At 44.2% G+C, this 24,492-nt stretch overlaps 1 long non-coding RNA gene across 1 annotated transcript; it reads right to left on the bottom strand.

Annotated features, from left to right (window-relative positions):
• Positions 1–21,451: 21,451 nt before the first annotated feature.
• LOC118161181 lies at positions 21,452–23,318 on the bottom strand. The gene is made up of 2 exons (XR_004747892.1): positions 23,199–23,318; positions 21,452–21,824 (listed from the first exon to the last, which is right to left on the bottom strand). It is a non-coding gene; the product is annotated as an uncharacterized LOC118161181 (long non-coding RNA).
• Positions 23,319–24,492: the final 1,174 nt, after the last annotated feature.

Here is a 24,492-nt window from a genome sequence, read left to right as displayed (position 1 = left end):
CAGCGCTGAGAGGCACGGGGAAGCGGCGGAGCCACAACTGACAAGGCCCCCAGGAAAATAAATGGTGGAGAATTAAAAAAAAAAAAAAAAAAAAAAAAAAAAAAGCAGATTAGGGTATTGGGGGCTGCCTGCCTACGGGCAGGGCAGGGAGATGAAAACCAGCAGATCAGCAAGTGAATGGCTCACATGGAATGGATAATGGCCAGCCCTTTTCATCTTTCCTGCAGCGATCTCAAAGCCCTGGATGAAAAGGAGCAGGCACTGCTCTGGGTCTGTGGCACCTGATGGAGGCACAGCCGCCCCGTGGGTTGCCCGGGGTGCAGCATAACCCTGCCAGCGCCCCGCACTTCGGTCGCCCGCCGTACTTCGGTGGCAAAGGTCTAACAGCTCCGCTGGTGCTCAGCTCAGCACCACTTTCTTGCACCAGAGTGAGCTGCTGCGGTTCAGAGATGCCCACAGAGGGGTGGGTAAGCTCTAAAACTGTGTCCCTAGCCTGGGAGCAGCAGTAAGATGACAGTGGGACTTGGACATCTTTCCCATTACGCCATTGCTAAGCATTACTGAGCTGAAGTTTGCCTCATCAGAGGCTGTCCTCTTTTGTGGGTGCCTCCTGTCCGTACCAAGAAGAGGTCTCCCGTGGCTCAGCCCTAGAGGTATCACAACAGTTAAAAGAGTAATAATAAACCAGTTGCTAGAGATTTGATTGCAACTCGGTGGAGCTGCAGAAAGTGTGTGACTCATCTTAAATAGAATATATGTATTGCAGTTATAAATAGGCTCCTTTTTGTGGTTGCAATGACATATTTAGAAAATGCTGTTCTTTTTAAAAATAACTCTGATGTTATACAGATATTTGGGGCTTGCAGGCTGCATTGTTTATTGAGAAAATCCATGCTTCAGCGGTAACGTTCTGTCACACCAGGTATGCAGGGTAGTTTTACAGACCCAGCATTAGACACGGTTCCGCTGCCCGGAGACTCTGAGTGAGCCAGAAATGACGCACTGCAGGAGAGGATGGAAGGGGTCGTGATGGTCGTGGGTAAAGCTGCCTCAGCTGGGGAGGCAGGAGAAAGGCAAGAAGAGGCTCCCGAGTGAAGAGGTTGGGAAGGAGCAAGGTTCACCTCCAGGGGGACAAAATGTACTGGATCCCACGTGCCTCTGGATTGAAAAGTCTGATGCAAAGTGAGCGCTCCTCCTAGCCTGATGAAGAGCACATCTGAAAGGCAGAGGGAACTTGGCGCATTTGGTTATCTAGGAGACAGCTGAGTGGTGGTCTGACTGTAGTTCTCAAGTTCTTCTATGGAGAATAAAATTGTCCCCCACAGAGACGGGTTTTTAACCACACAATAAAGACAGTGACACTGGGAGAGCAGAAGTAAAAGTTAGACAAATTCAGGCTGTACATTTTTACAGCAGGTTCTGAACTGAACTGTTGAAAGATTTGTCCCTGAGGTGTGATGGTGGGTCCACTGTGGAGCTGATAAGCAGGATTAGGCTTCTTCGTGATGTTTTGTTATGGCTGAGCAAGAGGGTGTAGGCATGAGGCAGAAATGGCAGTATGGAAGTATGGCTATGTTAACAGGACACCTGCATAGGAGCTTTTCAGTCCTTTCTCAACTGTTTTTCAGAATAGTTTTGCTGTTCTCCTTCTACTCAGCACTGCAGATTTTTTTGCTGTGCTTCAACAACATGCAATCTGAGTTTCTGTTGTACCCTCACCATGTGTAGGGAAGGTGTGAGGACAGGGCACAAATACTCTGAAACTTCCCTGGACAATTGTCACCAGCTTCCAACAATCTGTGGCTGCAGGCCTTCCCGCGGGGGAAATGAACCTCAAACTGTAATGGTCCTCAATGGTTCCTTCTGCAACAAACATACCATGCAGCTTTGTAAATTTTTGTCTTCTGTGATTAAGAACAGATCTACAGCTTAACCACACAATGGGGAAGATAAATCCCCTCTTGCTGGGTTAGTTTTGAGCCCAAGAATAATCTCTGCACTTTAAGGCCTATTGCAGAGCATGAACCTACAGGAAAGAGCAAGAAGGAGGGAAGGACACAGTGAAGGCTGTTAACTTGTGTGGCTGTGTGCCCCACATGTGTGCCAAGTCCTGCATGGGAAGGGGGAGGTGCAGCAGGAGATGGAGAAGGGGCAGCTGGCAGAGCCCCTCTGGGAGGAGCAACCCTGCAGCCAAAGCTTCCCACCAGAGAGGACCACTGGTGCCAAAGCAGACACAGGTGTCCCGTTTTTGGGTGGGGAAATACTCATGGAGGACCGTTTTTGTCTTCACGGGAGAATGCCTCCACAGTGCAGGCCAGTGACTTTTCCAGCTACGATGAGCGACAAGCCCTGATCGTCTGCAGCACTTCAGCATCAGCTCTGTAGTGAGCGCTGTTAATCCTCATCACTGATTGCTCTTACTGAGACTTCAAGTGATTGGAGCAACTGCCCGACATTCATGAAGGGAGAGTGGAGCCTCTTCAGCCTACTGCTGGAAAATCTTGAAAACAAATATATGGTTAGTGAGGGAGGGGACGGGCTAAGTCAAATATTGCACTAGTGTGTTTGGAAAAGCATACGAGGAAATAAAAATGTAATTGTAGAGACAGCCGTAAAAAAGAGAGATGCAGAAATGCAGAAGAGGTATGTGCCACAACAGCCCCTGAGCTGCAGAGGGTAAGAAATGATGAATGCAGACATGGACCACCTCAGAGGCAAGGGACCCGCTGATCCTCAGTGAGGTAGGCGTTGCATCAGGACAGAGCTTGCCCTGTCTCCCCACACCTGGGTGCTGTAGGTGTTTTACCACTGTCCAGCGTGCAGAGCAGCTCCAGTGGTAGAGCATTGCAGAGCAAAATGCTTCAGATCTGCCATCAGGACAAGCATGGGAGAGAAGGGGAGGCTATGTAAGGTTTCCTGGTTGGCTCCTCACCCAGGGGCTGGCAGCAGCTGGGTGGGTGGAGGTCCCCATCTGTGTCCCCACCTGCCACCCACCGGTGGGGGACCCTCAAAGTCTGATGAATTTCTGGCAGTGTAGTTTTCACTATTTTCAATCACCCAACACATATGTCTGAAATTTGTATTTTCCTTTTTTTTTTTTTTTTTTACACTTCCTTTTTTTGTTTTGTCCTGCCACAACAGTCCTGCTAAGGTTGCCAGAGCCATCCTTTAACAGGCGTACAGACTGTAGGAGAACTCTGGCCTCAGTACAGCCCCTACCTTTTCTTGGACTCGACCCAGATGGAGCTGTATTTGGTTTCACCTCCCTTGCACCCCGCGTTCTCCAGTCTGCCATCTGTCTGCACACCTCTGTCAGGGGATTCAGTAGGTACAGTCGTCCACAGATTTTCACTTCTAGCGTGTGGGGTTAAAAGCTCCCAGAACAGCAGAGAGCAACCGCAGGCTCCTCTCTCATTGCCTCTTCAGAGGGGGCAAAGGTAGGCACTGGGATGAAGAGAGGATGCTGCTTTCTTGGCAGGGTTGGAGCTGTGATAGGATAGCATGCCATTTTCAATATTCCACTTAACTACTACTACTGGCACTCTTATAATTAAAAAATAAGTGATTTACATGTTATTAATGATCACTAGAAATTCCTATCAGGCTCTGCTATTAAAGTGGCCTTTCATGTTATCAGAGGCCAGCGCTTTCTTTGACAGTCACCCATTGCTTTGAGGGCTTTGAAGCTGCTTTTCTGTTTCATTTGAAATAAAAATGAGCAAAAGCAATATTACAATCACAGGCATGTGTTTGTTTTCATAGGGGCTGCATTAGCATTTCAAGGAAAAAAAAAAATCTGCCTAAAAACCACCGGGTGATCACCAGAGCGCTGCTCAAACAAGGCTGTGAAGTGACGAGGTGGAAACCTGCGCTCCCAGTAATGAGATGGAAGTTCAGTAACAGCAAAGGGAATGTACATAAAACAGGAGGTGTGCAGAGCTGCATTACTATAAGGGCCATCGAATCACACACACGGTGTCAGGGAGTTGGTACTGCTGATTTTGCTGGAGATTCAGCAATTTAAGTAACCTAATCAAGTGTCATAATTGATTGGAGGTTCATTTCCTCTCTTGGAAATCATTAAGGGTGGTCATTGCTCGCTAAAAGCATTTGATGCGCCCCACAATGGAGCAACAGTGTTTCTCCCCCTCGCCTACAGAGAGCTATGGCCAGCATGTGGCAGGGTAGCATGGTTCAGCCCAGCAGAGGGGTGCGTTGTCCCCAGGCGAGGATGGAGTCCCGCTGGGAGGACAGCAGGTCTTCCACAGCAGCTTCGCCAGCGGTTGATGAGCTGCACTTGATGCCGGGGAGGAACGTGCTGCAGGAAGAGGCTTTGTGCATCTTTCAGAGAATCAGAGAATATCCCGAGCCAGAAGGGACCCGTAAGGATCATTGAGTCCAACTCCTGGCTCCACACCGGACCACTCAAAAACCAAACCATGTGTCTGAGAGTGCTGTCCAAACGCTTCCTGAACTCTGACAGGCTCAGTGCCATGACCACTTCCCCAGGCAGCCTGTTCTTTTGCCCGACCACCCTCTGGGTGCAGAACCTTTCCCTAACCCCCAGCCTGACCCTCCCCTGTCCCAGCTCCATGCCGTTCCCTCGGGTCCTGTCGCTGTCCCCAGAGAGCAGAGCTCAGCACCTGCCCCTCCGCTCCCCTCGTGAGGGAGCTGCAGGCCGCCATGAGGCCTCCCCTCAGCCTGCTCTGGGCTGGGCTGAACAAACCAAGGGCCCTCAGCTGCTCCTCATATGTCTTGCCCTCTGGACCCTTCACCATATTTGTAGCCTCCTTTGGACACTCTCTAATAGTTTTATGTCCTTACACTGTGGTGCCCAAAACTGCACAAAACACCAGAGGCGAGGCCACAGCAGCACAGAGCAGAGCGGGACAACCCCTTCCCTCAACCAGCTGGAGTGCCCGCCCCATGCCCCCCAGCTGGCCCTTTTGGCTGCCAGGGCACACTATTAACTCCTGTTGAACTTGCCTTTGCAGACAAATGCACGTGTGCAAAAGAGATGTGAGAAGGCAGCGGTGCTTATGGTGACTCCTTGCAGGGGTGTGAAGCACCTTCCCCATGAGTTCGCCTCTCACCCATTGCCTCTCACCTATACTTTAAGCCAGGCAATGAAACCTCTCCCTGGTGAAGGGGTTAACTATTGCAGTACCCAGTCCAAGTCATAAAAAACTTTAGCAGTGTTAAAAGCATCCTGTTTGATGTGTAGAGAACAAAGCACTGCTTCTTTGACGTGCTTTGAAATAACGTTTCTTGGATTTAGTCCATACAAGAGATAACACAATCCCTTAGAATCTGACAAATTAAAATCGAAAATTTCAGTCCACAGGAAATTATTTTAAATTTTATTTTAAGCACCACTTGGAAAATAGCTTTATTTTTAAATGAAATGTAACCAATATAGAAAAGCTTCCATCCTTGTAAATCAGAATTTCTGACCTTGAAACACACAGCACGGGCTCCAGTGAGTAAATTTTTGCAGGTCCTACAAAAGTACTTTCATGAGGTAGTTAGACTATTGTGCCAACCTAGTATAATTATTGTAATCAGCCAACCCAATTACAGAATAACAACCTACTATACACATGATATTCAATGTATATATTAAGGATGATCTGTTAGTATTGGTAAAATTCATCTTCCAGCAGCAGGCGGAAATGGCTTCATCATGATTATTTTTCATGCTTCACTTTGGTGAAGACTTCAGTATGGTTGCATTTATATTTTGCACCTTGGAAAATATTTGTATTTTAAAATAACACATTAAAGCTTTGAGCCTGAAAACACTAATGCACAAGAGTAACTTTATTTATACATTAGGAATATTTTAGTCAAATGGTCTAATGTTTGCAGAATCAGATTCTGAAAAGTAATGTACTATTTTATGTTGTACGACTATTGGTGCAAAAATTAATGGATGCATTATTTAAATCAGGCATTTAGAGACAAGCTTTGCAGCTTGGCTGTTTTTCTGCTATCATATTGTTGGAAGAAACAAGTAAATAAAATCTGAAGGAATGGGAATTGAAAACAGAGGAAATGAAATGGAAACACATGACACGTTTGAGATGTGAGGCACACCTGCTTGAGGCTGAAATGTCCCAGATTCAGAGCAAAGGCAATTTTCAGCCTTCCCTTCGACCCAGGATTTAGTAAAACTCTTGATCCGTCTTTTCACATCTAAAAAAATCCTTTCATCCTTTCGGTCTCCATCAGCCCCGGAGGTTAAAGCTTTCCTTTCAGCTCTGATTATCACAGATGTTGCTCTGTATGAGTGGAGACCCCAGTTTTACCCAGGACTAGCCTTTGCATTCAAACTCTATTGCTTTTTCTTCCAAAGCACACACACAGCAATTTGTTTAATGCTTTGGATATTAAGTATAGCCTTCAGAGAAAACACTTGGGACTTCACTCAGGCAAGGTCGTTTTTTAACCAGAAGAGTGAACCATCTGTGACCCCAGCCAGGCCTGTGAGCTGTGCCAGATCAGGCTGGATTTAAGAAGTTGAGGTCTATGAGCAGCACTGCCGAAGGAAGCACAGCAGCCCTTTCCAGCAGGGAAATGGAATATTGTCATGTATGGGTCAACGACAAAATTGTTGGGCTAATTAAACAAGTAAATCCTGACTGATAGAGTCCTACACACAGATAACCATTTTTGCTTCTGGGAGTGATCTGTACCATATATTTTATTAGCAATCCCAGTAGATGGTAATGGGAAGATGTGCTGCCTTTGTCCATCAAAAGCACTTCTTGACTCTTTCAAAATTAGATTTTGAAAAGTGTGGTATCCTTTCTGTTGTTTCTGTCACCCTGAAGTACCTACTGTGGTGTCTGTAACACAGAGTTTATTTGGAGATGCGGTACTCCTGGATGGTTAAGTGGTTCCAGCTGTCATCTCTATCATTTACTTGTAGCAAAATGAAACCAATATTAAAAAACAAATGCCCCATTAAAACAGTCAGCAAAATAACTTTCATCCCATTCTGTCACCTTATACTCACATTTCACACCTGAGCAACCAGCCCTCTTTACACACCTCACAGGCAATACTTTGGTATTTCGTTCGGATGTGCACCAGGGAGTTCCCAAAAGCAGCAGAGCTGGTTGTGTGGGGAAACCAAGAGTAGAAATACCAGCAGGAATGAAATAACTACAGTCACAACTCTCTGCCTAAAACAGAACCTCAGTTTCATATATAGCAGTGTCAAGGCAGCTGTAACTCCTTGAGGTCTTCCCACTGATGAAGTCACAAAAAAGAAACCCCTGGATGGGATGTTTTGTGATCACTAAAATGTATTTTTACTTTACTGAATAAATGCAATGAGGACTAGTTGAGAAAGAGCTGAACTATTTCACTTTCTGCATGACAGGTGGTTTTCTACTGCAACATTAGCAACAGAAGCTTGGCATCCCCAGTGAAGACCTGACCATCTTTGTCTTTTTCTGTTTGGGCTTTCTGCACCTGTCCAGCTCTACGTCCTGCTATAAACATTTCTAGATAAAGCTATGTTATACATTTCATGGTGTACATATATTCTTCAGCTAACAGCTTTCAAAAATGGCATCTATCTGCCTTTTCCTACTAAATAGACCCCTTTTACACAATAACTACCATACATTTGTGACTGTGAATATGTAAATAGGTAAAAATGAAAATGCCTCCACAGCCACACAGAATAACATTGCAGCCTTAAACTTCAGATCCATTCAGGATGATTTGCTAACATTTGGTACTCCAAGCTCAAGTGCCAAAATTGCCTGTCTCATGCAATTTTCAAACATTCCACCCGCACAGAACTAAGGAAAAATAGCAATCTCCAGGAGAGAGCAAACTTCGTTTAACCTGTTTTACAAAGTACTAAATAGCTTTTCTATTTTAGATGAAGAGCAGTGAATATGTCCTTTGTGCTGTACTTACCAAGTACTTGCAGTGCCATATATTCCAGGCAGTTTTCAGTGATATTATAACATACTCCATTACTATGATTATTTATCAACACTGCAATCATGTAACTTTGTCTGATCCATAAGCTCTCCAGTGGGGAGAAAACTCATTTTTATTGCTTTTAATTTCTTGAAGATTTGAAATAATTTCCACTAAAATTGTTTTGAAAGACTAAAGCTTTCTCTAGGCGGCTTCCTAAAAACAATTATAGACTGTTTTGTGTATCATTCAACCAAAAACTGAATATCTATCTGTAGTCAGATATCTGTAATCCTAGGACTGGTACTGTCTTCGGTAGTCTGAGGTTTCTGTCGCATTGGAGTGTTTTTTATAGACACAGGCAATTATTTTTCCATATGTAAAAACATTTACAGCGTGCACTTTATAAACAGACCTGCTGCTTAATCTGACAGGTGAAGGGTGACTCCCTATAAAGTCTATTTGTCTATACAAAAGCCATGTTTTTGCGAATAAAACCTGATTTCAACAAATGCAAACCTGAATTACAAGGGAGGAAAAAGGAAAGGCCCAGTAATCCTTGTAAAATGGAGTTCAGGCTCACTGGGGCTTTGAAGCTCTGAAGAAATTATGATATAATTTGTAATTATTTTACTTATTATTAAATAAGTATTTTCTGTGAGTCAAGGTCTGTCCTGGTTTGTAGAAATCTAGTCCATGAATGAGGATGACCACAGAGCATGTACACCATTTTGTTGTATACTACTTTTCTCCAATATTTTTGTTCCTTTTGTTGTTGTTGTTAGTATTTGTATTTACAAACTTTTGCAAGAAGGAACCAAGGTTTCTCAACATGAAAGAGAGTTCAGAAAGCTTTGAGACTATTTTGCATTGGGTAATTTTCCCAAATATCGTGCTTGCTAAAAACATCAATTATTTCCATGTCATTTAAATTGTTTTAAACAAGAAACTTTTCCCTTAAAATAATTAAAGGTTCCATTCCAAATTGTTGCTAATTTGCAATCAATTCATGTGTGATATGATGTGCTTTGGAACTGGATACACAGAATCATGTATTTATTTTTTCCATAGACTTGATGTGTTGGATCCAGGTCAAAACACTGGAAAATAATAATTTTTCTACAGCAAAAGGAAAACAGTCTTTTGAATGGGGAATGCTTAATTTGTGAATATGACATAGTGCAGACTTCCTCACCATATTCCCAGCATTTTGTCTTGCCCTCTGGGCTCAAACTACCAGGAGAACAGTTTGTCTTGTGATGTTTGGTATTTCTGCTAATGCCAGAGTAAGCTAAGGAGAGAAAAGGTAAATGAAAATTAAAAAGGTGCTAGACACAACTCAAACACCATGGTTAACTTCTAGACTTCCTTCATGTCAGCTCCTCAGTTCTGTAGTATCAGCAAAAAGCCATGGCAGCCACTTCTGAGGGTAGGTCTCTGTGGTACTCGCCAAAACATCCAAAAATCACGCAAATGCCCTAGAATGAAGTTTGGCTGTGCCCAGGTCAGAAGCCACAGGAGTCCCCTGGATTCATGGACACCGAGCTAATGCGTGGTGGCTGACATGGTCACAGACAACATGTGTCAACGGGATGCTCTGTCAGCACCCTGGGTGCATGACGCATCCCGGACACAACCATCAGGGTGGCTGACAGCCAGGTCTGAGAGAAATCTGCCTTTTACAGTTGAGGCAACATGAGTTTTCCCTGGTGGGAAGGGAAATCAAAGAGAAATTTCAACTCTTCTGCTCTGTGCTCTCCTGTGAGTGGGGAGCGATCGCTGATGGCCTTGGCAGCTATTTCATCCCCGGCCTCACTGATTTTCCCTGCAGCAGGCATTGCACAGGCGTGCAGCAGAAGAAAATCTCTGATCCAGAGGAGGCAGATTTGACAGAGGACAATTGAATGAGGAAGATTATGGCACTGTTAAGAGACACCTGGAAGTTTAAAAAACAGTACTGATCTACCACTACTGGATGAGGGCCAGCAAATACAAAAGCACGGTAGGACTACAGATAGACGTGTCTGCCATGAACTTGAAGCTTTCTTCTGGAAGTGCAGATATCTCCTCTTACACACAGCATAGCTTGAAATCAACAGGACTTTAGCTCCCATCGTACAGGACAAGCGTCTGGGCAAGGTCTGTGCCATGGGGACTATGGAAAACTTCTCTCTGTTCAGTTCCCAGCAGTTTAGGGACAGATCACTACCAATGGCTCAGAAACAGCAAATGTTTGGCTGCACTTATGGTAATTTCTCACACCGCTCCCTCCGCGTCAAAACGATTATGTATATTCTTTAATATTGATAAAGCTACTCAGCTTCGAAGCCAAAAACATGTGTTGAAAAAATGAGGAACATTAAAGGCTCTTTTCTGGTCCTAGCCATTTCACACACGCTTTCTCTAAGCTGTGGCAGTCTTCCAGCCTAGCTGAATTCAAACGTTGTTCCTTTCACAGGCGCACAGCGAGTTCGCATAGTAAACGTGCACAGCACAGCTCACCCGAGGCTCTGATTATTTCTGCTTGCGATGTAATGTTGCTGGCCACCACCGAAATGCAGTGTAGGATGAACCTCATGGCACCAGCTTGGCTGGGGGTTTATAAGCATGTGAAAAAAAAAAGCCAGTGCCTCGATATGGGGAGTTTTGACATTTTTTATTTACATTTATTTGCACAGCTCTGAGCATTATTCAATTGTCAAACATTCATGTGTTGGTGTTGAGGAGGCAGGTAGGTTATAAAAATGAATTGGCAAGATTCTCATTTACAGAGAGTAATTTGTCTCCACTGTAATGCATGTATGTATTGTCAGGTTGGGAGAAGGAAGCCTTCTCAAGAAATGGGAATCAGATTCATCATCTCAGTTTCAGAGTCATGTTCACTTACTTTATTAGCATAGCGTAGCGAAGAAAATCCAGCTCTCCTGCTGTTTTCCATTTCACAAGAGCTCCCTTCTCCCTTCACACCAACCCTCCCTTTGCTAGTTCCTCATAAATAGAAAATGGTGCCGGCATATTTTTCTAGGTAGAAAAAGCAGATGTAATCTATTTAAAGATTTCACCTAAAGCCATTCAGGATAATGAACATTTGATGGGTTAGAGAATGGCCACGTGAATAGGGCAGAGAGCTTGCAACCTCCCGCTCCGTCAGTCACCGCACTCAGCCATGTAGTCCTACCCCTTCCACGAGGTAGAGAGGCTGTACAGCTCTGCCTGTGCTGCAGCTGCATTTCTTCCAAGGGCACGCAGTCACTGTCTTTCCTGCCTTAGCCACAAACCCACAGAGAAAAGGGTGCTTCTCTTTGGTCTGCTTTCTCAAAGCCACGATTTATGGCAAGAGTTGCATGGCAGAACCTGGTCACATGGAGGAAGAGGCTGCACTGACTCCTTCTGGAGTATGCCATCACAGGGCATTTGGCACACGTGGATGTTGGCACGTGTCTGGGATTTGTGATAGTTATAACAATCTGAAATTCCTGGACCATCTACTTATTGCTCTGTTATTTTTCCTGCTGTACCTAGAGATTGCTTCTTGGTTTTATACTCAGATCATAGCTGGTGTCAGGAATCTACAGAATTTACTGGCTTGTAAAACCATGCTTATCCAAGAAGCTGTCCCTCACTGTGTGACAGCAGCAGACTCACTGCAGTGCCTCCATTGCTGCCAAAATCTTTTGCATTAAAAATAACACATTTGAAGCAAAGAGGCTGGCAGATGCCACAGTGTCAGTGGGCTACCACAAAGTAGAGCAGAGTGCAGGAGAAGCACTGGAGTTGCTAGGCCATGGCTCTTCGTTAGGCCATGGCTCTTCACAACTCTTCAGGTATTTTCAAATTTTATTTTATTTTTTTCTTTTTCAGATGCTGGAAAGAGCCATGGGACCATCTCTCCACCTTGTCTGCTTCTACTTCTCAGCCTCCAGAGACTGCACTGATCCTCCTGTTCCAAGGCATGTCAAGCGTGGTGTGATATATCACAATTACCCCAAGGGTGGCAGTCCCCAGGGAAAGCTGACAGCACTGTTCAGAACAGCAGTGGTTTTGAGTTATTTTCAGGTAGTTTTAAAGATCATTCAACAATTCCTTTACATATTTTACAGACTCTGCTCAAGATTTTTCCTCTTGTGTTTATCTAAGTCAAGAGCAAAACTCACTCCGTTTCCTCTCACAAACAAGAGCAAGAAGACTCTGCACTTCGATATCCAATGGCCACATACGAATTTGGAGCACCAGACTTTAGATGTAGGACTCCAATGGAAAGGTATCTGGCCATTTTCTGAAAAATCAAGAGTCAAGGAGATTAAAGCCTCTTCCAAAGATCTTGAGCTGGTTTTCTACTTTTCCACTCTCAGATTTTTAACATGTTTAAATGGAGGATCCAGGAAAATATCTAACCAGAAAAGTGTGATAGTTACAGAAAAAAACAGGGGCATGTGGGGGAGGGACCTGAGGAAACCTTTGAAAGCCAGATTATGTTAAGAGGTTGTCAAGGTCTGCAGGGAAAGTTTTGCTCAGCCAAAAAAGTCGCAAGCTGAAGATGCTCCCTGGGTAACGCACACAGGAGGGGCTGTAATCTGTTAAAACTGTGAGTGCACAGAGACATCAAAGACAATCAGGGATATGCATAAAATGGCAGCCTTAATACTGCCTTAGGTTACTGTGTGCCACAAAAAGCAGTTGCTTCAGGCACATGCTGGCGTGGAGCCCTCGGTGTCCTCCTTCCCTTACTGGCAGTTGCAACTTTCTGCCTTCAGCCCTGGTGGAAACCCGGGGCCCATGAATCCTGTTAGGCCCTTTCTCTCACAGACATACTCCATGACAGCTGTGCAACATCCTAAGCCCCTAAGATGTCAGTGCCTTGGCCAATCTCAGTCCTTGAGGAAGATATTTCGATCAAGCATTGGAGCAGATTGCCCAAGGAGGCCGTGTGGGGGTGGTTCAAGGCCTGACTGGATAAAGCTCTGAGCAATGTGGTCAGGCTTCAGAGCTGACCTTGCTGGGAGCAGGAGGCTGGTCTGAAACCTCCTGAGGTCCATCCCATGCTGAAGTCTTATAGAAAGGAATAAGCAGGCTCAGGTCTCTGCAGCCACTGCTGATAAGACCCTGCAGTAACAGCACAGAGCAGAGGTTGGCAGGGCAGGAAAGGGGTCCTGACCCTGAACCTCGGCTGTGGGCATGCTTGTGGTTATCACTAACTACATGGAGGCTATGGCGGAGTGATGTTACCAACATCAAACATGAGCTGCTTGTACTGAGGCTGATGGAGGTCTAAATACTGAGGGACTTTAGTATTATTCAGGAATATGGGACATGACACCAAAATCAGTGTTTTTTGCAGCTTCTTGAGCTTTCTCTCTCCTATACTGTGACTGCCACATAGCTGGTATCATTGCTAGAAGAAATAGCAATTTCTGGACACAAGGGATGCTCCCTGATACCAATAGGCTGACTTACTGATTCCATCAGGAAGCAAATTATATAGGCAAACAAAGTCACTGTTGTCAACTTTTATATATTTTTGCAGCTATGGAAATTTTCATTCTACTTACAGCTCTTAATGATCTTTTTATTTCATAACTTCAACTTTTTGTTTGAGTGAAGAGTACATTTCTATACCTTAAAGATGCAGAGAAAAGCTTAATGGAGAGGAAACCTTGAAGTCCAATGAGTGATGCACAGACTGTGGTGAAGGAGTTTTGCTATAACTATGGGTTATCCTCTTACTTCTGATTTTGGCCAGACTGTGTTCAGTACTTCCTGAGATGTGGTATCACATTGCATATGGCTGGCAGCAGAAAGATACTTTACTGTGAAGTCCATTTTTCTGCTGACGGTGCCCCCATCCCAGGAGCAGCTTGTTACCATACTGTGTGGCTGAATGTGCTCCTCCACCTTGGCTGCCAAAGAGGACAATCTTTAAGTGCCTCTCCAGCCCAGTCAGACAGCTTAGCTAAAGGGCTGAGGCTGATGTAGGCTTACCCTGTTGGCTTTGCAGGTTGAATTCAGGTTAACTCAGAGTCCCTTCCACCCGCATGTGTTAGGATGGGTACAGCAGACCTGAAAAGGGCCCCCCAGCGCATGGTAACATGCTCGTCACTCAGGCTGGATGGAGGTCCCAGGTGAAGCTCTCTGCAGAGACATTGCCTTGTCCTCCCTTCACAGCAGGGAGCTGATGTTTACATTTTCCCCTCTCAGAGGTTATAGCAACTTATCCTGGGGCATCTCCTTCTTGCACTCAAGAGAGCTTTTTAACTCCCTTGCTTGGCACTCCATTATAATTTTGCTGTTGGAAGAGGTGGCAATTTCTGCAACAGGGCCATTGGGCACAGAGCAGGACCTGTGTGACGAGTACAATAGAAGGGAAGGGGGCAGATAAACATCTTTGCAAAGCTTTAAAAATCAACTGATATTCTCCTTTCACAAAATGAAGGTGTTCCCTCAGTCCGTATTTATTGATCATTCACGGTCACTGACACCTGGCTTGCCAACGAGCTGTACAAGGGACTGCGTGGGCACACGGCGCCGCTTCCCAGTGAAAGCACTTAACACGTGTTTCGTGTGGGTAACCCAAGGCGGTTAAATTGCCTGGTTAGCATCCCTTTTCGCTCACCCCCTGCCTCGAAAAACCACTGAAAAGAAAGGAGACATGGGGAGCAGGAAGGGGGAAGGGGAGCTATTGCAGGAGTTTTCACCTGGATACAGTTGCTATAGGAACCACTTACCGAGCATCTCGGCGCCTCCACTATTCAAGGAAATTTGCTCACCCTTAATCGTGGGCGAAGCTAAGTGGTTTACCCGCGAGTGGAGACATTCAGCCCCTGCTCGTCCCCGGTGGGCTGGGGACCATGCACTGGTGCCAGCAGCAGGGCAAGGGGCTCCCTCGCCCGACAGGGAAAGAGGGGAAGTGGGAAGAGCGATGCAAACAGCAGCAACTGCGGTCAGAGGGCTGCGGGAGGGAATGGCCAAATGGAGGAGCTGTGGTGGAGAGCGGGGATGAGAAGAAGCCAAGAGGTAGCGACAGAAATCAGGACTTTTATCGCAAAGGGAGAAAAGGGTGGAGAGAGAGTATGCAAGCTCTGGAACAAATGGAGTTCTGGAAAAGGTGAGGGGGAAAAAATCAAAGCTGTAGGAGAGGTAGGTAGCATTAGAGGTGGAGACCTCGGCGAGTGAAACAGCATTAGAGGAAAGTGCCCGTCTTGGTGTTTGTAATGTGCTCCGGGATCCTGGGATGAAAGGCCTAAGCAGAAAGAGCAATACTGTGTTTTTTGATATAATTTTGATAGCTTTCACGATAGCTATTAGTTTCAGTCCTTGAAACCTCATCTCGATGGAAGCTGTGGCAGTGCCTCCGTGTCATTATCCCGCCGCCGGGTATACATTTATACTTGATGGTGTGGTGGAAGTGCAGATTGCTGCTGCCGGAGCAGGGGCCTATCACATGCACATTAGGGCAACTCTTGACCCTTGGTTTGTGGAGAGTGGCTCATCCGCCACCAGGAGCAGACCACGGACAACAAGTTAATGACCTTTTTCCCACCAGTTCAACAAGAAAAGTAACTTCAAAATTGATACTGCCGAAGGAGCCTATATGAGAAGAGAACGGCACTAATCACCGCAAGGCAGCGAGGGGAGATCGTGAGGCAGGGAAAGGATTAAACAGAATTACACAAAGGACACCCAAGTTCAGCAAAGCACTTAAGTTGCTGCCTAATTTTAAACCAGAACTAGTGCAAAGTATGAGCCAATTTGAAGCGATCAGAGAGAGAACAATTCTCAGGATGGCTCAACGGAGTGGTGTCACTTAGCAGGAGTTCAAACAAGCGGAAGAAAAGCAAAGGAAAACTTTAAAATGTCTCGGAGTACACAACAAGTAGGCGAGCAGAGGTCAGGTGAAAAAGTGTAAAGTGGCAGAGGAAGAAGGAGGCAGCAATAGGAGAGAATTATAAGCTATTATGATAAATGGCAAATGGATTATGGTAAATCTTCTCCACGCCTATTTGTACGCTGCAAATCAATGAGGGTTGGAAAGTATTTACCATGTGATGCGCTTTAACTCCACAAATTAATGGTATTACCTTAAACAACTTCTGATAAATGCACCACTTCACAAAATTACACAATTTATGTAAGGAAACCCAGATTTCACATGTCAACTGATATAAATACAATATTGATATAATTGTATTTTTCAGAGATATGCATTAAAAATAGGAACTTTAAAAAACGTAAATTGAGCAAAATAGAAGTATATAGACTACCACGTGCTGTTTGTGCACTGCTAAGAGAACTTGAAATTGTTTTTCCTATACGCAGCTCTACAAGGTCTGCTACCATGCAGCTCCTGACCTCAACAATTGCATATGTTTCTGGGTAAGAATTTGTGCATAGTTTCTTTTAAAAATATTTTGACACTACTGCCAATGTTTGCTGACTAATCCCACAAGAGAAATACAGCAGAACATTTGGTAAAAGCCAGGAGCCAGTTGTACCAAAAGCCAGACCAGCAGCTGACACACAGAGGACCGCTTTGAGTGGTGGCATGCTTTAAAAACGCTGCTGGTGGTGGTCTGCTCCCAGCCATCCTCTCCGCGGACAACAAATTTCCAAAAAGTTCTGCTTGTGGTCAGTGAATTCATCTCTTTGGGCACACGCCATGGGTACAACTAATCCTGTGCACATCAAGGCCAGCTCCCTGGGTTCTGAGAAATGGCAGAGCCACCTCTGCAAGAGAGGAAAATTGAGGTAGGACCCATGTGTGCTCATGCTGGCCTTGCTCTTCACGTGTCACAGCTACAAAATGTTACCGTATCTGTGATTAGGGCCATGTTTTCAGCAAGGCCTTTTGGAACTCTTCAGAAATGCCTCAGTGGGGCAGAGGCCGAAATTCAGTTTCCAAAAGCATCACAACCACTTTATTCTTACTGAAAATTGAGTGTAAAGGGGGATCTCACTCACCTTTAGGGAAAAAACAGCAACAAAAACTTACACATCTGTAAAAGCTTCCTTGAGGTTCTAGGTGTTGCAGTTTTAAGACGTCTGACTTTAGGCCATTGGCAGCACAGATTTCTCAGAAATCTAGGTCATCCATTTCTCCCTGGACCCTGGTCAATGCAGTCATCTAACTGGTGGGTCTCAGAACTGAACTCCAAGAAATCAAGGAAAAGGCAACAGATTTTAAATACCTGTAACACGTGAAGGGCAGGAGTCAAACAACAAAACATGTTTGGATTATGGGTTCATATACTTGGAGGGTGTGATACAAGTAGTGGAAGAAAAATGTGGGGAGAGACATTTATGTTGCCAATGTTCAAACTAAAGAAATAGGCTGAGCTCCGGGTATGGGTGAGAAAGACAAGTTGAAGAGTTTTACTGCTGCCTCTCAGGGCAAAGTGAACATGGGAGAGAGAGGACAGGTTCTCATCTGAAAGAACTTCAGCCAAAGCATCAAGCTAATCCAAAATCTCACCAGAAGGGAAAGTGCTATTTCAGCGGGAGGTGGAGGTAGGAAGAGGTGATGAAGACAACATAGCATGGAAATGCTGCCAAAGGGCTGGGAGGCAGAAGCTGGGCTGCAGGAGCTGGAGGAGAGGTCAGTGTCAGGGGAGGTGTTGCTGCCCCATGGCATGGCCACGGCACTCTCCATCCCAAGAGGATGAGGGATTGCCTTCCACAGCCTTTTAAGAAGAGCCCCTTCACAATAAGCCTCATCCTCTTCTTGGCCAACTGCTGGCTGGATTCTCCTCCAAGAGATATGTTATCACTTAGGTTTTATCATCATCTCTTCTGTTTGTTCTGGATGTTTTTTATATCCATACAAATCAGAGTACCGTAACATCCTTGGGACCTGGCAGAGCCAAGGAGTTCTGCAGCCTGTAGAATAAGGACGTTGGTGTTGTCTAGCTCTGAACTCTCCCTCGTTAACAGAATTTCAAGTTCTCTTTCTCTGGGTTATTAAGAGATTGAGAAAAAAAATGTTTCCCCCCATCACTTCTCTCACACAGTCATTTTTCTATTACGTTTTCTCATGGCTACTGTTGTAGTCTCACTGACCACAGACCCCGTTTGTGCATTCTTATTGCAAAGGAGAGCTTCCCTGCTCTGGCTTAGCGCTCTGCCCTCAGCCAGCAGGATCCCCTTCTCCTCCGAGGAGGGAGGACACAGGGATTTGCTTGTCCTTGCAGACAGGGCTCTGTAACTGCTTTTTACAGCAGCCTGGCAGCACCCTCCATGTGACCAAATGTGCCGTTCCTCTTGCAGCAAAACACTTATTGGCTTTTGGGCTGCAGCTGCACACCAGGCTGAAGCCTTCCCCGAGATTCTGGAAACAGTGCCAGTCTCCCCTTCGCCAGAAGCTAGATTCAGGGCAAGCACTGCATGGAAGGGGCACTAGGTCTCCCTTCCAGCCACCCCAGCCTGTGTTATCTTACTTTTCTGTTATAAAAGATAGCATTTTTAATAGAATCACAACCTCACTGGCTCCCCATGCACAGTGATTAATGTTATTACCCGGGCTGAGTAACAGTATTCAACACGTTGCCCCATTTTTATCCTAAATGTGAACTCCTGGCTCCACTAAAATCCAAGCAGGTCTCAACAGATTTTTCAGGATTTTGTCCCCAGTAAGGTTTGTAACACCACTTCAAAACTTACAGCAGCTCAAAGAAACAGGCTTAGTGAAGTAACACTTGTTCAAATTAATTTATGTTGGCATGAAGTCAGTGCAAAATACTAAGAGACCAGTTCAAAAATATTCAGCGTTTCTCAGGTACTTTGCACTAGCTTCCATCATAGCTAGAATTTTGCAGTTTTTATAGCATGGGTCAGGATTTTCAGTTGTCTTTTTATTTTTTTTTTTTTTTTTTTTCTCCTGAGAATAATGCCACATAACCAACAATAGATCCAAGCCTTTTGTTCCCCCCAAACAAAAACAAAACTGAAATATTTTCTTCCCATGAAATCTAACAGAGAAAAATATCCTGATTGACAAATGATTTTTCAGTCCTTTCATCAAGTGAAATCTGGCTCTCAAGGCTACGATTTGAGACACTGACTCTTTTTTTTTTTTTTTTTTTTTTTTTTTTTTTTTTTTTTGAAGGAGGCTGTCCAACAAGAGATCTTTGACAGGCTTGAAACACTACAGCAACCTTTAATTTAGAGAAATTATTTCCAGTAGGGAAAGCGGCTGGTCATGTGCAGGACTCAAATTAGGACCAACAACAACAACAACAAAAAAGCAGAAATCAGGATGCATGCTATCCAGGCTCGGCTCAGCTCTGAGGCTGATTTGTGCCTCGCCAGCAGCTGCTCGAACAAGGAGCTGCCCTGAGGAAATAGGTATACAAATGGCTGGGCGGGTGTTTTCTTCTTCTTTGCCTCTCACCTAAAACCCTGAAACAACCAGTTGCCCTTGTGGTGGATGATTATAATAATTATTGGAAAACAATTGAAGTGTGATCAGGTGGGGAGGGCAGTAATTGAAATATTGACAGGTGGTTGCTTTGTGCTGAACATCAGGTTTTAAGATCAGCTGTGTGCCCGAAGGGCTCCCAGCTAGGATGCTTCTGATAGCCCCTTTAATTAACTAAGGTATAGATTTTACTGCAGGATCTAGAGAGAGACCAGAGCAAGTCTCTCTAGAAGAAGCTGTGAATTTCATACGCTTATTTTTCCTATTAAGGAATGCTTTCATAAGCAAGCTTTTATATGATTTTTGACTGATTTTTCCATCTTTTTCTTTAGATAGGTGTGTATGAAAACTAAATTTTGTCTCTTTTCTCTGATGTTTAAATGTCATTGACACGTGATATTATCACAATTGGTTGATACTAAGATAATCATATCATGAAGACACAGGTAGGAAAGGCAGAATTTAATATCCAGACAACTCTATCAAGGATAAGAGGAAAACTAATTTTTACAGATTTTCTGAGTTTATTTGGGGTGCAATGTAGTTTTTGACCTGGGCAGCAGATGTTATGAGCTATTGAGAAACTAACAATTTACAAAACTATATCCTTGCTCAAGCATCTCTCATAATAAAATAAAATAATAAGAGTGTTTCCAGGATACCAACAAACTGATATTCCTCAAAACCTCCTTGTACTGCAAAAAAATAAAAATAAAAAAAAAAATCCTGAAAGGATTCTAAATTTGAACTGCTTTCTGAAGCATTCACTTCTCATTAAAGGTCGCTTCATCAGTTACTGTCTATGGATTGTACAGAAGATTCAAACACCCAGTCTTGTAAAGTTTCCACAAATTTAACTTCTTTTTTGAGCATGAGCTCTGAGACAGTGTCTGTTTTTATTTTTTTTGTGACCTTATAAAGGATATATGTGCTTTTCAAACAGATGATGAAGTAGCATCCCTTCCTTGGCCAGCAAAACACACCCCTTGAAAAAACACAGCGATCAAGATTAGTGAATAAGAAAAAACAACAAAAAAAGATGGGACAAGGAATTGCAGGTCAATTCACATAGGCAGTGCCCTTTACTCTCAGTGAATGAGCCTCCTGCATCAACTCAAACACCTTTGTTGCAATATCTATTTCTGAGCTTGCTGTTTATTTGTGATTTGGGGATACTGATCTTCAGTACGAGTTGCAAGGAATTGAACTATCTTTCTAACAGTCTTCGTAACTTCTGCCAGACCCACAATTAACTAGGAGATTTGGAAGTGTCATTGTGGTAACGTTTATTGGTCTGTTTCTAACATTTTTGTGTTAACTCTGTGAACAAATTGCAGCATCCTTACTAAACTCTTGGAAGCAGTACAAGAAGCTGCATTCTGCACACACACACACAGCTTTCCTGAATCTCTCCATCAGGCCAGAGGTCCTGCTCCATGTGTGTATTCCCTGCAAAACATACCATCAGACAAAGGTTAATCTTTGTAATTTCGGATAAATTTCAGCCCCTGCCTGCCATACACGAGGGAGAGCCATTCAAAAAAGCCAAACTTGATAGGACTTTCTCAAGGAAATCCTCTTCCTTTCTGAAATAAAACTCCCCTTGGCACAGCAGAAGCTGTGCTTGTCCACAGCCGTTCTCCTCACCACATGGTTGACCACATGGCCAGACCTCTTCACAAGTCCCTTCCATGCCTGGTGAGCTGGAGCAGGTTTCCTTGTTGGTACCTGAGGTTCTCTCTTTTGTAGAAATAAAATTCAATCATCCACCTTGTTTTTGCATCATTCTTTCCAATCATCCTCATAAGTATTTGATTGGAAAAACATGGGAAAACAAAGCAGGTTTGCTGAAGTTCAATCAGTTCCTTGTCTCAGGTTTGTTTTTTTCCTTATCTGTTTTGGTGCCAGACCCAGCAAAGTACATCCTCAGGAAAATTAGTAATGTAAAGCATGAAAACAGACAGGCCAATGTTTAAGAGCCAGGCTGTCTTTCCAGAGGCACTTTCAGTCAGATTTATTCCAACTTCTAACTAGTTTTCAGAAGGGCCACGTCTTTGATTTAACAAGACTTGCAGAAGCATAGGTTATTTATTTGGGTAGCTAACTTCAGTCAACACACAGCACAAAATTTCAGCCTCAGTGCTTTGATGGCAACCTTCTCAGTGGGGAGAGCGTGCTTCACGCTGCAAGGTAAAAGCCTGATTTCTCCTCCAAACAGCTGATCGGCCTTGGCTCCTATTTGAGGGCACTCAGCAATTCTCACCACTATGACACCTTTCTCTCAAGTCTTCTGAAAATACACAGCTCTATCTCAGACCAAACAAGGTGATGATTGTGGCAACTGCGGTCTTTTAATGTGCAACAGATCATATCACTGCGTAGCTGAACCATCAGACACAAAACTACACATTAGCTGAACTTACAAAAGATACGGAGCTCGGCTTTCCAACTGATGCACAGAGGTCAGGATCCAGAGCTATAGGGGAAAAAAAATGAAAGATTTCCAAATAATATAGAATAATAAATAAATAAATAACCAAGAATTCTTGGAGTTGGATGTTAAATGAGTTAAATGTGTTGGAAAATGAATATAATAAAGACATCCAGAATAAAATATAAGTAAAAAATCAATACTACTGAGTTCCTTGTGTCCACTCTGAAGGGAATCCCACTGAGCTGCAGTGATTCTTTAGAACCCTGAAGACTGGACATGGATGTAAAAGTTAGTTCTGCTTTGTACTGATATAAGAATGGGGAACTCATACCCACTTTGATAATGTTGCCTCTTTATGACCACATGGATTTTTCTTTTTCATCTGTCTATCTACCTACCCATCCATCCATCCACCCACCCACCTACGTATCTATATATCTATTTAATGGAAAATTTGTGCTTAATAATACAATAGAACATTGATGGAAATGTTTTTAAACAGCACTAACAACTATGTTTTTTCTAAATGAATAGCTCACAGCCTGGCAATAGAGGTAGACAGGGAGAGCCCGGATTTCAACAGGGGTGGTGAGGATGACCCCCCCCCCCCAGATTATAGCACATGATCTGCAACACACAACATCAGTTTTGCTTCAGGGAGAAGGACATGCTGGGGTGAGGACAGGGAAAGGCAAGCTTCTCCCTACCATCTCCTAGCAGCCCCCAGGACCAGGAAATCAGCAGCAGATTAATTCCATGTTTCCCATTCTTAAAAACTGGGCTAAAACACAGTTGCCTGCTGCCACCTAACATATTGCTTTCTGTATCACTGTATTAATATAGCAGGGGTCAGAGCATCATGATCAGTACTTTTGAAATGACCACAGAAAACTGACAGGTTAATGACTTTGGTGGTGTTTCACACCATTCAGCTCTGCTGACCCAGCCCCGTGGCCAGTAGCTTGCCAGCTTTGTTTCTCTGTCTGTGGAATTGCCTCTCTGGTCTTTGTGTAATCGCCTGATTCACTCGTGTCTCAGCAGCTGCTGAAAAATGCATTCTCTGTACCTAGGAAGAACCTGTATAAATATTCTCAATAAATAAATAACAGTTGTCATTTTCAAAATATGACAATCTCCAGTTGCCTGTGCTTAAATTGAATGACATGTCATTTATCCTAATAGATGTGAATGCATGTATAGTACATATGAGTGAGTCACCTAATTCTTATTCACCTCAGCCTTGGTCTCAGTTGGGGGCAAGTGCCTCTAACAGGGTTTGGATGGATCAAATCACAAGCAGAAAAATCTTGGTCAATTATAGATGCCTAAGGGTAAAAGGGAGGTGTCTTTTTCTCTTATTCCCCCCCCCCCTTAATCTAGCCAAGCACAGAATGCCCCTCCTATCCATAGGCTTACTGAAGGAGCAAGTCAATCTCCGATCTGTGGAATTTCTGGGAATATCTCTTCCCCCTGTAATTTAACATGACTCAGTTCTCCATCCTGATAATACAAGTGGTGAGAAAAGCTCCTAATCCTATTGGCATACCCTCTTGTCAGCACCTCTTTATTTCACTGCTTTAAAGGCTCAACATGTTTTGATTTACAATAAGCACTAAGATAACTGCAGGTGCCCTCTCTAAAAGCAAGGTTAACTCACCTGAGATGAATTCTTTTATTGCAAACAAAAGCAACACATGAGCAGGAAATACAATTAATACAGGTGCTTCCCTGAAACTTAGCAAATGCCATTTGTCTTGAAATGACATAAATCCCCATTATATAAACAGGTCCCAGAGGCTTTATTTGTATTATTTCTGGAGAGGAAGGATTTAAGCAAAAGATAAATGGAGTGGTGATGGTGGGGGGGAGAAATCCTTGTACCTACAAGGCATTTATTTGACAGGCATTTAGGTACTAGTGTGCTATTCTGTGATTGTATTTAAAAATAAGTAAATGTCTTAGCAGAACCAGAAAAAGGCCAGCCTAGGTGGGATTTCCAAGCGAACTGTTTTTTGCTGGTGATATGTAATATCCTGTATATCTGCAACACACCACTCAAGCACTCAGTCTGACATAGAGCTCTCCCAGTGATTTGCTGTTTGGCTGTGTCCTGGTAGGAATGAAGCTGTCAGGCCCCGGGTGCCTGGGGTCACCATCACAGAGTAAGGACGCTCCATCCCAGCTCCCTCAAGGAGCACCCTGCAGGGTCCTGGTGCGGCACTTTGTGCTGCCAGAAGTGCAGCTCCAGGCATCCCGCAGGCAGGGAGCAGGGGCAGGTCCCTAGGACTGCATTTCCACCCACCATCTGCAAGGCTGCTGCCGTCCCTGGGGATGCCGGAGCTCACCGCTCTGACATTTGGAGAGTCCACAATTTCTGCCAAGGAAGAGGCAAGAAGTCACGATGAACCTGTGCTGTCCCTTTTTGGGGAACAGTGCTAGGCCCATTGTTTTAGCCTGCGCCTCTTTAGAAAGGGCTGAAAAGACAAGACAGAGCTTGACTTTACACAAATGAAACAACAATTATCTTCCGTAGTAATAGTAATAATCTATCTAAGTAGTAATAATCTATCACGAGGAGCTGGAGAATAAGGAACCTCCTGGACAAAAGGTTCATAAGCATGCTAGAAGCATGTTGGCAAGGAAGCTCACTGGGAGAGTAACAGCCTACTAGACGAGGTTTTACTGTCAAAATACTTCGGTTCTCTTTCCA

The sequence above is a fragment of the Oxyura jamaicensis genome, chromosome 2 (genome assembly GCF_011077185.1).
Source record: "Oxyura jamaicensis isolate SHBP4307 breed ruddy duck chromosome 2, BPBGC_Ojam_1.0, whole genome shotgun sequence".
NCBI classification, from domain to species: domain Eukaryota; kingdom Metazoa; phylum Chordata; class Aves; order Anseriformes; family Anatidae; genus Oxyura; species Oxyura jamaicensis.
The sequence above is the reverse complement of the archived record's forward strand: the minus strand, read 5'-3'. Positions and strand labels throughout refer to the sequence as shown.